The sequence below is a fragment of the Triturus cristatus genome, chromosome 11 (genome assembly GCF_964204655.1).
Source record: "Triturus cristatus chromosome 11, aTriCri1.1, whole genome shotgun sequence".
Lineage (NCBI taxonomy): Eukaryota > Metazoa > Chordata > Amphibia > Caudata > Salamandridae > Triturus > Triturus cristatus.
Genome location: NC_140594.1, coordinates 596,686,498 through 596,700,641, shown reverse-complemented (window position 1 = coordinate 596,700,641; position 14,144 = coordinate 596,686,498).

Sequence of the window (14,144 nt, the reverse complement as noted above, 5' to 3'; positions counted from 1 at the left end):
GAAGACTTTCATTCCCGTCCTCAATATAACAATCCTCATTGTAGTACTGTGTAGACCTAACATTCTGCTGATCAAAATAATTAACGGAATTAGGAAGAGGAAGGGAACGCTGTTCTTGAGTCAACACACCTCGACCTCTACCTCTGTTTGCTGACTGGAGGCCAGCACGACCTCGTGAAGCAGATAGTGTCCCATTACTCTGCAATAAAACCGGACAAATATTCTTAAAATGGCCTTCTTGTCTACAATAGGCACATTGATTAGGACCTAACAAAGGTCGCGGGATATATGGCTCAGGCTTTTGATACAACCTCTGAAATTGCGGAGGCTGTTGAAACTGAGGCTGAGCATAACAAGGTGGATAAGCCTGTTGCAAGAGAACCTTCGTTGTTAATTCTTTCGTCTTTTTCTCTTGCTTTTCTTTTTCTTCTTTATCTCTGTTTTCATAATATTGAGCAGTAGCCAATATCTGGGCTGAAGAAGAAACGGCCCATGAACTTTCGGAGTCTTTCAATTTATGTGACAGCTCGGGAAGCAAATTAAATACGAATTTATCTACAAATAAACGCTGTCCACCCTCCGTAGTCATATCTGGACCACTGTGATCGATGAATGTCTCCTCGAAACGAGTAAAGAAATCAGAGACACTTTCATCTTTCTTTTGTTTGCATGCCGCTAGTTTAACCCAGTTATCTCTCAAGGCAGGCATCATTGTTTTCATTAATGTAATAATCCTACCAGGGAGTTCTGAAATCAAAGCATCAGGTTTTGCACCACCCACTTGGGCCGTATCTGCGGCAGTTATCGCATTCCATGTACCACCCAATTCTTGAGCGTGATCTTCTCTACGAATCCTAGCCCATAACGCTTGTGGGACTACATTCCCCATCAACATATCAATATCGGCTAGATTCATGATACAGGCATCAACAGTTTGTGACAATTCTTTATAATAACCTGCAGGGTTCTTACGAGGATCTGGTAGAGACTGTTTAAGGGCTAAAACTTCAGATCGTTTCCAGGGAACATGTACCCATATACGCTGGAAGTGAGCAGGAATAGCTTGATTAGCACCTACTGCTGGAACCTCTTCTCTCCATACCGGAGGAACCTCTCTCATTGGATAATTTTTCAGTGTTAACCTAACTGGAGGATCGGAATCTAGAAAAGTCTGTGAGGTAAATAAGGTTCTAAAGGAAACAAGTGTTTTTACAGCGTCCTCAACCTTAGAACCCACAATGAGACCTTTATCAAAATCAGCCTGAATGTCTAACAGACCCTGAGGAACCGAACCCAAATCCATATCCTCCCATCCTTTAATAAGAGGATCACAGATAGCATTAAAAACATATCTCTGCGTAGGCGCATTCCACTGTGAGAAGGTAGGCATAATATTAAGCACACTATACCGAGGACCCTTTTCAATCCATTTACGAGCAAGAGAGTCCAACCTCTCTCGTTCTTCAGAATCTGGGAACTGACTACGAGCAAAAGCCGGAGATACATTAAAAGCTTCAAAGAAAGGAGATAGAATACCAGGGACAGTGTCTGTGAGTCGCTTACGCACAGACGGAGAATTGGACATAAGCATAGGGGACAAAGTATTAGGCGAACTAACAGAAGGAGAACCAGTGATTGCAGGAGGAGCAGAAGGTAAAGGAGATCGATCTTCAGGAGATGAGGGTAGAGTAACAGAAGTTGAAGGCAAAACCAGTAAAGGAAATACTGGAAGGGGCAAATTTGGAAGAGCCGGAACAGGCGGAGATACTACCGGCTGCTGAACAGGCTGTAACAGCTGGGGTGCATTGGCACCTTGTGCATAGGGCGGAGGCAATCTCAATAAGTGAGACATTAGGGGATCTTCTTCTAAATCTTTCTTGTTTTCGGAAGGGGAAACAGGCAATACCGGATAGCATTTATCTATCGCCATACGATGCTGTCTCTCTAAGATTTCTGTTGCATCATCAATTTCATCGTCTTTAAATCGTTGGGCAGCCTGTATATTTGTCATACCCTGTGCTTTTCTATCTCGTTTTATTTGCTTAATTTCCTTCTGTTTGGCTTCCTTACGCCAAAGGCGGAAAGAGTCAAACATTGCCGGCCGGGCTTTTCTTTTGAATAAGACTGCTTCCAGATTATCTAGCACATCAGGCTCAAAACTACCATTTTCTGGCCATTTTAGAACACCATCTTTCTTCGTGTATCGGGTCCATGTCTCGTTAAAGGCAATGGGGCCAATACCATGTTTAGAATAGAGCTCGTATGTGGGAGTTCCAACCGAAGGAATCGGACAAGAGTCCTCAAGCCCGGAATCCCTAGTACAACCAAAGCAACAAATTTTACCAAACTTAGTCAGACCAGGCATCTCGTGATGTCTCCGGACTTTTCACAAACTTCAAGGGTGTAAACTCGTTACCCAGCACAAATGCACTTACCCCTCGGCTTTGGCTATTGCAATAGTCAAATCTAAGGACCAGAGGAACTAAGGAACCAAGAAAACAAAGGACCAAAATTGTGGGCGCGACCCACCAAAATACTTAACTTAAGGACTAAGGACGTCTTCTTCCGCCAACAGAGGCCCGTCTATCGTCTCGCCTTACCATACATCACCAAAGGAAGGGCCAAGGCAGGGCGGCAGTCAGGGCAGCAGTCATTAGTAGCCGTCAAGAAGGAGTAACCACGCTGCAAAAGACCTTCGGACCACTTCGACATACAGGAGTCGCTTGACGTGGCTCGCGAATCCTCAGGAATTTTCTTGCGGGGTTCCTCACGACCTTCAGGCAGAACCGGTACCACTGAAGCCGCCCCACGTTGGGCGCCAGTTGAAGAACCAGAACCTTATGGGTCTGGCGGCGCAGGGTACGCCTTAATCTCCTAGGTTCACCTGCTCAGCTACACAGAGACACGGGACACTCTGTCAGGCGTAAAAGATCGGATTTATTAGCTGCAGCTAGTACAGTTATACTAGAAGTACACGAGGTAGGTTCTCAGGAGACTGCCATTTCACTCCGTGGCGCACAATCTTTTATAGTACATACGTGAAATATACATTAACCAAAGACACACCTACGTCATATAAAAAGAACCAGTAAGAAAGGCTGGAAAACAGAACAGAACCAATAGGAAAGGTTTGAAAACAAAGTATTAGGTAACTCGAAGAGACCTCTCCTCCAACTGTGTTTGTCACCCCTCCCCAAGAACTAATTCATTAACAGGTTTGTGACCGACTCGCAGGTGATGAGATACGTGTGTGTATTTTGGAGGACAGTTGTGAAACAAGACAATACGAGCAGAGGACAGTGAAGGCCAGACGATAAGATAAAGTCAGAAGAGAATAGTGTGAACCAACAGATAGTTGAGACAGGGATTAGAAAAACCAGACAGGGATTAGTGTACTCGGCCAGTCCTAACACCAGCTTTGTAAATAGAGGCAGAAGGCTTATTTTTAACACAAAGCTGCAGGAAAAGCAGAAAAGACTTTGCTCGCCGTGCTGCCTGAGTGAGGGCAACACAAAATGGCGACGGGGCACAAAATGGCGGGTCGATTCGATCGTGATCGCAAATTGAAGTTCCTCAATATCCTCTGGAAGGTGGATATCATGGCTAAGTATGTGAGGCCCTATCAGCAAGCTATCGCCAAACTTCGTGGGATTATCGAATCTCACGTTTGGCAGTTTGCGCTAGGATTTTTATCACTTTTGAGATAAGCGTTGCTAATAGCATGCTATCGCAGTGATAAAAATCCACGCTAGCCAGCGATAATTATCCTAGCGCTAAGTGCGCTTAGCGATAATTATCGCCGGTTGTTGCTGATATGCCCCTTATAGCGTACACATGACAAGTGTACCTTAGGTTACTAAAGATATTGTTGTCAGGATGAGGAGAGGAGGATGGAATGTTTAAAAACCATAAATTTGAATAAATGCTTCTCAATGCGGTGTTATAATCAGATATACTAAGGTAAAACGCTTCCACACGTTAATGAAATACAGTTATGTGAATTTGGAAGAAACCTTGTCATATTTTTTACATGATGTTTGTTCTATGATTGACATGCCAAATATTTTCAGAGCTGGACTTGTGCATGTGCTCATATGGCACAGCTATAGCCTTGGCTCAGCTCTCCCTATTAAATTGTTGACTCGTCCATCTCTAAACTTGTTACATTCTGACACCTATGAGGAGAGGAGACTGTGGTCCAGACAAACAGTATTACAGTATTGTTGCATCACCAATGACCGTTCTTTGCAAAGGAGCTCTGACAGTGCATTACTCTGTATCAGTGGCATTCTTCACCTGCATTTGAAAGGTGCCTTTTTTTTAAATTCAGTATAGTTTATGGAAGATTTTTGACGTAAAAATCAGAATCATAAGGACAAAGCTTAAAGATATATTAGGAAACCATAGAAATGGAAATCATCCAAATGAAAGAGGTATACAAATGAGACAAATGTGGTCACAATGCAAACTTACAGTAGAAGCAGTAATCAGGATGACAGATAGTTCCACATACGTAACTTTCTAAATAAACTGCAACTGACTGAAAGAATAATTAACAAATGAGTATGTCCTGCAGTATATGCAATAACACATACTACTCATTGAAGATCAAGTAGAAAACTGTAGAGTAGAATAAAGAAATCCAGGAAAAAGTAGGAGATAGTCCAGAAGCCATGTAGTCCAAGGTGTAGGTGTAAATGCCATAAAGAGCCATTCACTTAGAAGAGGCAGGGGAATGGAGTCAAGTGAAGACTAGAGTTTTAGTGACATTTTATGACTGCCCTCTACCAACATTTGTCCAGAGTGGACACTCCTGAGAAAAGTAACCGTAACCCAGGCCTACCAGGTGAGGCAGCATGTCTCGATTGAAGACATTGGCATAGAAGGTTGGGAAGTGCTAGTACCTGAAAAGGGCCCAGTTTACAAATTGTATCTTTAGTTTTCAGAAACTCATAAAAGTTCAGGTCAAAGTGGGAGAGATTACGTTGCAGAGTTGCAAAAGAGAGTGGATCTTTATCAGCATACAGATTGAGAACCATATTAATACCTGTAGAGGGGGAGTGGCATGGAAGACCATAATGGCAGGCAATTCTCGGCTCGGCTTTTCTTTGAACCCCTCTAATCCGTTGATTCTCCATCTATATAGGTGCCATAGAACATCCTCGGACGACTCCCTGACTTTGTACAACAGGGTGGGAACACCCATGTCCATGGGAGTCCCTGGAAAGTGAAAAAACGCCTCCTGGAGAAATGAGGCCTGCAGCACTGGCTGATGATGGGTGGCAGTGGCCTATTGCGGGTCTCATGGCAGCTGCTCCCCACTCAGACCCACCTGGGGTGTCTGCCCATTGGAGCTTGACCTCTCTCCTGTGCCTGCCACACGACTGATCCTGTGAGGGGAGGGACTGTAAGCGGATCCGCAGCAGACCTGAGACAAATGAAGGTAAGGAGAAGGCCTGGAGCTGTGAGAGGCCTACTCACATGCTTCTTCTTCCCAGGCCACTGCTCAGCCTATGGTGCTGTGAGGACTCTGCACCCTGAGTTTCTGAGCTGCTTTTCTCCCCAGGGGCCGGTGACACTACACTAACTCTGTCATGACCACCTGCTATTGCCGCCTGTACCAGCTCCGTGTGGGACCCTGCTCCTGGGCATCTTGCCAGCTGCTTGGCCTTCAACTGAGGGTAATTGGTGGTGAGTGGTCTGGACGGGGTTTTGAGGATACACTTGCTTGAACAATTACAGCACAACGTCTTGCTGGGCCCTCCTCTCCCCTGGGGGTGATCGGCATCTGCAGCCCATTATTGTTGCTGGATCTTTGTTGCTGCCCCTCCTGATGGCTGTGCCTTACCCCCAGACCAGCTTTGAGCTGCTGTGTCCTGATTAGGGGTGGGCGGAATTTGCGAAATCCACTTTTGCAAATTATCGCGAAAATGTTAAAAATTATCGCAAACACGCGGAAATATCGCGAAGATACGGAAGTTTTTTTCCCGCATGTTCGCGAGATTTTCTGCATGGTTGCGGCTCGCCAACTTACCCATGTAGTTGCTCGCGGGCGCGGCCATCTTGATTTCAGTTGTCTCGCGGTGCATGATCGCGAGAAGAAAGACGTGATCGCGCGACGCATGACGTTACTGCGGGCGCGAATTGTCGCTAGACAGCGCAAATGGCTAAATACAATACAACATCTCATGAAGAACGCGACCGGATCAAGAAAACTTGTCTGCGAACGCAGGGATTCAGGTAAGGCGATCGCGCGCGCGCGAGAATGTATTATTTTACAGCGCGAGCAAGAAACAAATTATCGCCAAGCTGCGGAATGCGGAAATTTTGACATTTTCGTGCTCTCTGCGGAACGCGAAAATGTCAAATTATCGCAATTTCCGCGAACGGAACAAAATTTTCGCCCAGGCCTAGTCCTGATTCTTTTATCCATTCTCCTTCACATCCTGGCTGAGTGCAGGCCAATTGGGGGAAACGAGTCTGAGTGTGGATGCTCTCTGCCCTGCTGGGCCTCTACTTTGCTGGCCCCCAGTGCCTATGGACACCATAGGGACCTGTGGCTGACCCTGTCTTTGTCACTGTATTTTCCCGGGAGCCGCTCCCTTGTCCTCGGCCTTGGTGGGAGAAGTACATGAGGGCGATGCAGAGAATGGGCCTTGTACAGAAGAACACTTTTAGCTTTTAATGATTTCTGGGCCTTGGGCAGTTGAAATCAGACCTGGCTTGAGTGCCTTGTGGGGGGCATACTCCATAGTCCTGCCACATGTCAGGTGCTGGGTTTCGGTCTCATGAGGTAGGAGTAGTTCTGATGTCCCTTCTCAACCTAATTCTGCAGCCACCATATTAACCAATCAGCCTGGCTAGGCCCACTTGCCTCTGCCTTGATCACTCCTTCATTCTGCAGCTGGTCCCACTACTGAGGCATTCTCTGAGTTCTACGCTCCTGTGCTCTGCCTGACAGTGAAGACTTGGCATTTGTATGGCGTGACCTACAGCCGTACCAGGCTACTCAACTGCTTTCGACCTACAACTCTTATCTACTGTGGAGGACGACTGACATATCCACAGGGCGGGCTACTCATGCTGCTGCGATCTCGGGTCAACTCCTCTCTGTCGTGGTGCTTTGATGACCTGGGATCTCAACGCGATGGGTAAAGATAGGCCTACCTGCTCCGCCACATTGCAAACCCACTTAGACTCGAACACTACTGGTTCCACCAGCATGCTGCTTGGTCCTCCTGAGGGAGATTAATCTGTCTATCTGTCCAGTGAGCTTACCACTATCCTTAAAGCTAGGTAGACCTCACAGGCTGCGGTGGAGACCAAGATCAGAGAAGTGAGGATGGATATAGCCCTACTTCGGCAAGATCTTTGGAATACCACTGTGCGCATTACAGAAGTTGAATTCCTGATCTCCACAGTTAAGAGCGACATTTCCACTTTTAAAGTCCAGGTCTTTCATTTTCTCACTCACACAGCAGAGCTTCATAGACGTGCCGACAATGCCAAAAACCCCTCCAGGTGCAATAATGTGTGCATAATTGGCATCCCTAAAGGTACAGAAGACACTGAACCTCAATGGGTTGCAGACTTTTTAGAGCTCTGGATTAAATCCTGGATTCCCCCCAAACACTTGTCTTCTTGGGTTGTAACATAGAGGTCCCATCGAGCGATGTCTCCCAAGCCTCCTCCTGGGGCCTCCCGTAGACCAAGAACAGCTTGCATCCTTAATTACAGTGATATAGATGCTATCCTTAGAGAGGTTTGGATACAATCAGAACTCCAGTGTGGCGAAACCAAAAGTTGTCCTTTTCGCTGACTACACTTATGAGATGTAGCAGAGACGCCGCTCTTACACGGAGGTCAAGCAAAACTCAGGGCCATGGGACTCCAGTATTGCGTATTGTTTCCATCTCGACTCTGCATCATTCATGATAAAAAATCAATTTGTTTGACAATCCAGAGTCTGCTTGGCACTGGCTTACTGAGGATCACCCACTCCATGGCTATGCCACCTCCCCGTCACACCGACCAGACTGTACTGACTCGCAGGAACCGATGTTGGTGCTTAAGCCACGCAGCCAGCACACTCACTCTCAAAGGAGATGGAGAACCACCCGATCCAAGTCACCTTGACGGTCCCCTAGATATGACCACTGTCACCATCTCTGCCCGGTTCCAATCCTGCCTCTGACAGGGAGAATTGGGGACCGGATTGTGATAAACCTCCATACTCACCATCGTCTATATCAGCTGCTCCCTACACTGACACTGACTTCTCTCACAGCCCCACAATTTGACATAAATTGATTCTCCATAAGTGCAAGGTTTCAAATTATAAGGATTGTCTTGCCTGTTCATTTGATTTGCTTTTTGCTCACTTGGTCAGCTGCCCTTATGTCTTCATTGCAAACATTTCTACCAAGCAGAATGGCAATTATCAACTTATCTTTTACTAAGATAGGGTTCTTCCTTTTGATGTCTCTACATAGTTGTGTTTATTGCTTTCCTTCATGACTCTTTTATCCCAGGGTGACAGATACTTCTGGGTAGAAGTGTGGGGTGGGAGTTGGTGGGTGGGGGGTGGGGACCTAGTCACATGCTGAGGGTGTTTCAGTTCTTCAGTATGTATTACATGTATGTGTAATTCAAGCTTTCCTTCTTAGGTTTTGACGCACACCTAAGCAATAGTCACAATAGCGACTTTCCAGACACAACTTCTTGTAATGCTTTCTCACCACACTCTTAGCTCTGTGACTTGGCGACGATAGGCTTATTTCATATAATCCACATTGCGCTTGATCATTCCCATCCCCCATAGCGATGACCTTCCAAGTACTGTCTCGGAAAGGTAGCAGTCTCCTAGACTGTGTGAAATGCCCACGGTTCTCACTTGTGCACACCCTCATCTCCCCAAGGTACTCTGACTTCAAGAAACCTACCTTATCGGGGAATGTTACCCCTTCCTGGCGCCTAACAGTTATGATAGGGTCTTCCACGTATGGGTATACCTGTGGGTCTTGAGGAGTCATTATCCGGCTATGACATTTCTTCCCCTTTATTGTTTCCCACGAAATACGCGACCCGCAGGGCCACTTCCTCACCCTGACAGGAACACTGTGGGGACGGCGATTACGTTAGTGAGTGTCTATACACTACTTGCATCCCTTGGCACCTGTCTCCAGGATATCTCTAAGCTCATTTTGAGCCTTCCACAGGTTCCTACATTGACTGGAGGCAACTTTACTGCAGTTTCTGACCCAGAGTCAAAAACACTGTGTCTCCAACTAACTCTAGACCTCAGTGGTTTATCATACCCACTTAGGGATAGATCTGGTCTTTTTACCTGCCACAGACTGCTGAGTTATTTCACAAATCCAAATACTTCTTTGTGGGATTTTGGACCCTAGCCCTCTTCTCCTTCATCTTGGAACCCATATGTCCGGCAAACACCACATGTGGCGTCTTCATGCCTGGTATCTCCATGATGAGGCTTTCGTTCAAACTCTTAGTACTGAAGTCCAAGCTTATTTCCACAGCAATGAGGGTTCAGTCACTAATGTTGCCACCCTGCGGGCTGCCAGTAATTCGACTATACAGGGTTTTGCTGGGGGACTTTTTAGGGCACCGGACCATGCCTACTCCTTTCATATTACCTAACTGGAAGCACGTGCCCTTCTCTTGCAATGGCATCTCGCGTCAGATCCCCAGGAGTGCACTTCCTGACAACTAAGTCTCCTTCACAAAGAAATACGTCACAACTGCCCAGAAGCCGCCAAACACCTCTGGCTACAACGGCCTGGATTTATGGATGGGAGGAAAAAAATGGGAAGCTGTTATATTGGTTATCCTGCCATCAACAGTTGGACAGAATCGTACCTGAAATTTCTAATGAATGTCGTCGCCCATGTAACAGACTTTCTGAGATGGCACAAGCTTTCCCCTGCTATTACAAGAACCTGTACATGGGTCCCATGGGGAGGGATATGGATTATCCTAGCCACTTCCTTGATGACATCCCCCTCTCTTGCTTATCTTCCACAGAAACCTGCTTGATAGATGAACCCTTTACAGCTGAGGAGGTTAGAGAAGCACTGTCTGTAATGACTTCAGGGAACACTCCCTGCCGTGATTGCTTCCTTACAGAATAGTATACTATATTCCGTGAGACACTAGCTCCTCACCTTCTGTCCCTTGACAAGGAGGTGTGTCACACTGGCTCCTTTCCCCTGGAACTGAACTTGGCCACTATAGTAGTGATCCCTAAAACACAACCTTCCTCCACATCATGCATGGACTATTGTCCAATATCCATCTTAAACGGAAAGGTCAACATTTTTGCCACCATGCTGGCTACCCGTATAAAGCAAGTACTTTTTACTCTGATCTACCCGGATCAATCTGGCTTCATGCCGACCCATGACACGAGGCATTGCCTCCGACGGCTCTACATGGACCTGGCTCACCATCATAGATTGCCACATGACTTAGCTCTACATTTGATTGATTTTGAAAAGACCTTTGACACGGTGGACTGGGGTTACCTTCAGGTAGTGTTAATCCGGCTGGCATCAGACCTCGATTCTGTGGCATGGTCCGAGCTCTCTATTTCAACTCTACTTCTAGAGTCCAGATTAATAGAGTCCTCTCTACAGCTTTCCCCATAGGCCGAGGGACTTGTTAGGATTGCCCTCTATCCCCGCTCCTCTTTGCTCTTGCAATTGATCCTTTAGCTCAACTAGTACATGCAGACGACCAGTTAAGGGAATGGAAATGGAGTGATGGCCAAGAGGAACGAATAGATATGTACGTGGACGATATCCTTCTATATCTTGCAGACCCCACCAGGAGTGTTACTTGCTGTCTTCATCTCCTGAGATGCTTTGAGACCACCCTAGGTCTTAAGATGAATCCCTCCAAATCTGTACTAATTCCACTGGCTTCATCTAGAGACTGCTTTAATTGGCAGATGAATATTCTTCTTCATCGGCTCAGTTTAAAATATTTAGGGATTTGGATTACTTTACATCCTGAACTCACCTGGACTCTTAATCGCCAACCCCTATTTCGAAAGGGTAAATCTGACCTTATTAGGTGGCAATCCTTCCCCTTAAATGTCATTGGACATATAGCTTTATACAAGATGATGATTCTACCACGGTTTATGTACATTTTTCAGAATTTACTTCTTCACTTGCCGCAGACGTGGTTCCGAGCCCTAGAGGGGACAGCCACAACATTTCCATGGTATGGGCCTGGGCACTATCTTGGTTTCACACATTGTCAAAGAGGGTCTTATGATGGGGGACTTGGAATGACCAAAATGTACCTTTATTATTTGGCCTCCTACCTTCATGTCATTCATGATTGGTTTATTGGGGGATGGTCAGACCCTGCTTACCAACTGGAGCTGTCTCTGTTGGGTTTCTCTTGTCTACAAGCCATGCTCTATGGGTCTCCAGTCCCTACCTCCATGTCTCAGGTGACCAGAATGGTTTTCTAAGCCTGGAGAGCTGCACTTAGACATGTACAGTGGGACGCCATGCTCACACAGCAAGCACCTGTCTGGCATGGCAGCTGGCTGAAGGAGGTGGCAAGTCCAACCCTTTAGGGTTTTAAGGCCTGGGACCTTATTGGTATCACCCAGTTCTATAAATATCTTCAACTCCGACATGCTCTCCACACGCATGTCCTGAGAACTGACACCCTGCCAGTGAATAACCAGAACCTTATGGGCCTGCTCAGCTACACAGAGACACGGGACACTCTGTCAGGCGTAAAAGATCGGATTTATTAGCTGCAGCTAGTACAGTTATCCTAGAAGTACACGAGGTAGGTTCTCAGGAGACTGCCACTTCACTCCGTGGCGCACAATCTTTTATAGTACATACATGAAATATACATTAACCAAAGACACACCTAAGACATATAAAAAGAACCAGTAAGAAAGGCTGGAAAACAGAACAGAACCAATAGGCAAGGTTTGAAAACAAAGTATTAGGTAACTCGAAGAGACCTCTCCTCCAACTGTGTTTGTCACCCCTCCCCAAGAACTAATTCATTAACAGGTTTGTGACCGACTCGCAGATGATGAGATATGTGTGTGTATTTTGGAGGACAGTTGTGAAACAAGAGAATACGAGCAGAGGACAGTGAAGGCCAGACGATAAGATAAAGTCAGAAGAGAATAGTGTGAACCAACAGATAGTTGAGACAGGGATTAGAAAAACCAGACAGGGATTAGTGTACTCGGCCAGTCCTAACACCAGCTTTGTAAATAGAGGCAGAAGGCTTATTTTTAACACAAAGCTGCAGGAAAAGCAGAAAAGACTTTGCTCGCCGTGCTGCCTGAGTGAGGGCAACACAAATTGGCGGCGGGGCACAAAATGGCGGGTCGATCGTGATCGCAAATCGAAGTTCCTCAGACCCTCCTTTTGCCAGAACTCAGGCAAGATACATAGACTCACGTCAATCTGAGTCAATGTCGATGGCCATGAGGTCATCGAGCTGTTGCTGTACCATCATTCTAATATTCTCTGTTACTTGTGATTTAGGTTTAGGGATGCACATAGTAGCACAAAGATCGCAGATGATGGGACCACAGTGCATACAAAGGCAACAAGAGAAAATGATGGCCAAAACTACTCCAAGAAATGTTAATACCTTCCAACCCCATTTGGACAGTAGTCCCCAAAACCACTCCAATAATGACCAATCACCTTTGTCCTGATGAATCGACTCGGAGATTATATGCAACTTAGAGATAGCTTGGTATACTGTCGGAGCGTCATTAGGTATGAAAATACAACAACTTGACCCGATCAATTTGCACACTCCACCACGGTCCGCAAGAACAAAGTCTAAGGCAATTCGGTTTTGTAAAGTCATAAGACGATCTGCCTGTAGTTCTGCCGTGATATTACTTAAGGCTCCTACAGTGATGTCTACTGTGGTTTCTACGACACGTACCAATCGCCTTATATTTCTGCTGTTGGCCATTGGACCCTAAAAAGGAAGAAATCCCTTGAGGAAATCTCCTCCCTCTTGTCCTGCTGTGTCATTGGAATCAAAAATTCCTCTGCCATATCTGTTTCGATGATGGTTTGCAAAAGCGGTGTATGTAGGGGGAAGAAGGAAGCAATTTAACAGATACCAGAGAAATCAGTTGGTAACCACGTGTAAGCCCTATCGTGGCAGATAAAATACGTGCCTTGAGATGGCACTAGAGGAGGCGAGTTCTGAGAGGAGTAAACGTATGTGTGGGAACAGTTGTTTCTTTGTACAGTGTCAGAAGACCGATCATTTATTTGCAGACAAAAATTTCCCTGATGAGGAATAGTCCAAATTGGTGAAGTTTTTCTTTGTTGAATCTTATCGTTAAGGCTAGTGACATAATGGGTAACGTTCCAGTTTGTATACGCTTTCCTTTCGTCAATGGATATCTTACTATTTTCCATGATTTTAGCCATAGCTACCATTCCCTTTATCAATGAACTATGACTGTAATCTGGACCATCAATATATGAGCTAACAGATCGTCTGAATTTGCTTTGATAGGCATTGGAGAAAATAACAAAATAAGCCCAAGCAGAACCCTCATAAGAGAACGGGAGAACTAAATATGGCATTCCTTTCTCTGTGGTGTGTGGCATAAGTCCACACACCCAACAGTCAGTTGTATTGATCACTAATTGGTGTTGATGTAGTAACTGGATAAATGAATTGTTGTAATATTCGGTTCTTCTAATGAGTTCATGTTGAGGAAGAGTATCAAATAGATGTGGAGAGACAGTAGGAGAAGATGAAGAGGAAGAAGGAGAGACAACTTTTTGCTGCAGAGCATAAATAATCCAACCTATAAACGCCAGAAGGATACACAATAATATAATGATGCATAAGGTTATATTGAAATGACTATACATTAATTTACAGGATTCTTTCTTCATTTCATCCTTTCTCTCTCTTTTGCCTAGTGTAGTTTCCATCTTTCTACTGGATGCTCACGGCAATCTTCCTCGATCACTTAATTATGATTATCTGCCGTCCTATGACACTGCAAGTCCTTCAGGCCTATTGCCACTACTCAGACACAACTAAGACTCCTACCTTGACCCTGCAACCGGGATAGAATATTACACAGGAGA